The sequence below is a fragment of the Asparagus officinalis genome, chromosome 8 (assembly GCF_001876935.1).
Source record: "Asparagus officinalis chromosome 8, Aspof.V1, whole genome shotgun sequence".
NCBI lineage: Eukaryota > Viridiplantae > Streptophyta > Magnoliopsida > Asparagales > Asparagaceae > Asparagus > Asparagus officinalis.
In genome coordinates this window covers 100,935,398-100,938,290 of record NC_033801.1, presented here as the reverse complement: position 1 = coordinate 100,938,290, position 2,893 = coordinate 100,935,398, and positions in this window count along the sequence as shown.

Sequence of the window (2,893 nt, the reverse complement as noted above, 5' to 3'; positions counted from 1 at the left end):
TAATAACATCATCAGTCGACTGGTCAGTTGACCAAAACAAAACAGAAACTTTTGGTAACTGCAGGCACTTTCATCAGTCGACTGATCGGTCGACTGATTGCATCAGTCGACTGACTAGTCAACTGATAACAAGTATGCAGTCTGTTTAAGGTAGAAATCTGATTTTTAAACTACTTTTAAAAATAGCAAAAAATTCCAAAAAATGTAAAACTTTGGGAAATGATTGTAGACATGATAATACACATGTTAAAAAAATGGTTTTCAAAAATCATCTCCCAAATGTGAAATCTCTTCATTTTTCAAATATGTTCAAAAACATAAAAACTAAACATACATGTTTTTGACATTTGACTTAACAAACTTTTGAAACTTTGTGAAATATTTTTATAGAAAACTAAACATACATGTTTTTGACATTTGACTTAACAAACTTTTGAAACTTTGTGAAATATTTTTATAGACTTGATAAACTATGTATAAAGTGATGTTGAAGTCTATAAACTAATAAAATAATATTTTATCAAAAACACCTATATTTTGATAAATTCAACAAATACGCGTGTGTGGATAATATGAGCTTAAAGCATTAACACACATGTATAAAGCTATACTATAAACACTATAAACTATATACCCAAGCTTGAAGGTCTTAAATAAGCTCTACTTGGTATACTTGCGGATGAAGCTTGAACTTGGATCTTGAACTTGAATTGCATAGGCTTCAACCACTATTCCGCCAACCTCCATTAAATATAATCGTGAATGCTCGATTCCATCCATCCTCCAACATATTGTTTGTCTAAAATAAATAAGAAAACACAAACACTAGAAAAACAATATTAGTTGTAAATTGTTTATAAATACACCATCAAAACAAAAGGACCCAGCAGGGTTTTCGCTGCTTGCTGATTTTTGTTCCCAGGTTTCGATCTACACACCCAAAACCAACAATCTCCAACTTAGAGTCCAAACCTCCATCAACAATCTCTCTTGAACTTTAGCCATCTTAGCAAGCACTTTCTCATACCCGAAAAATTTCTTTCTTCAATCAACATCATTCTTGGTGATCCTACTTGTCCTCCTAGTGTGGCTATGCCATCATCTCCTACATATGAAGGCCAACTAAAGTTACGCACAACTCCAGTTTCTCAATGTTTACTCTCTTCGTTAACATATCTGCAGTATTTTGGCTTCTTAAAATTTTCTCCAACAGTAACTTCCATTCCTCTATCAGTGAGCGTATGAAGTGGAAACGCACGTCGATGTGCGGTGTTCTGGCATGATATATTGGGTTCTTGGCAAGGTGTATAGCACTCTGGCTATCACAATAAAAAACTCTATTCCCCCGCTTCAAATCAACTCTTCCAGACATCCAGTCAACTAAATCATCTCTTTGCTAGCCTCAGTCACTGCGACATACTCTGCCTCAGTCATGGACAATGCACTATCTTCTACAAATGTGAGACCCAGCTTACTGATGTCGACCCTAGAGTATAAATATATTTTGTGGTACTTCGCCTTATATCATAATCATCGGCAAAGTCTGCATCCACATATCCCTGCAGTACCAATTCTTTTCTCCTAAAGCACAATGGTATATATGTAGTCCCTCTCAAGTATCTCAGTATCTACTTCACGACCTTCTAATGCTGCTTCCCTAGATTACTGGCAAACATGCTCACAACTCCCATTGTATGGGCGATATACAGCCTCATGCAAACCATTGCATACATAAGACTACCAATAGCTGATGAGTATGGCATTATCTCTTTCATGAGTTAAGCTAAAAATGGATAAGATCAATTTTTCATTTTCCAAATTTAACATGTCATTGTTTTCTTTAAGTAAGGTATTTTCTTTTGCAATGACATCAAATTTGGAACCTAGTGAAGGAAATTCGTGCTAAATACATGCAAAATACGCAACGAAAGACTGTATGTATAATAATACTAAGCATGTAGAGAGCATGAAAAACAAAATAGGACCATCCTAATTGAATCTAACATGATCCCTATATTAAAGAGAGCATACAAGAGTTAGAAAGTCGTACTTTTGAAGCGTGATTCGATGGAAGATCGAACAACCCCTAGCTCTTGCTCCTTGTAGTAGTAAATCTCTTCGTAGTGGATCGCCAAGTCTTCAAGTGAGCTTGATAAAATCGGAATCTTCTTGAGACACAAGGCAAGATATCCACCCCGGGGTACTTTAAAATCCTACTACTTCCTATTACTCAAAGCTTGCTAGAGTTTAGTAAGAGATAGATCATCTCTCTTCTTTTCTTTTATGGAAAGCAACTATGAATAAACCATTTATTTTATTTCTCCATTAACCATGAAAGAAGAAAGAGAGCTCATATTTATAGAGGAAGAATATGTCATGACATGAATGACTCATTCTATGAGTCACACCATGAGTCATCAAAACAATGATTCTCTCACGAGTCATGCAATGACTCATCTCATGAGTTATGCAATGAATCATGAAGAATCAAAACTATGTGCTAAAACCATGTTCCCAAACCATACCACCTTAATGACTCATCTCATGACTCATTAATCAAGGTATAATGAAATGCGTATTTCATAAATAAAAATACAACATCAATACGGTATTTCATAAATACGATATTTTGTAACTTTACAATCATTGACCAACAAGTCATTATATGACCAAAAAAGTCAATGAGTTGACCAAAAGTCAACTGTTGACAAAAAAAGTCAACTAGTTGACTAAAAGTTAACATTATGGGAAAAATACTAGAATTCATTTCCTAAGCACATAGCATTCTGATTTTACCGATATACATAACCGTTTATGTGTATCCGGTAAAATCATATATGCGTATTAATCATATGCATCACTCTATAAATAGTGTTTCATAGGATTTAAGTAC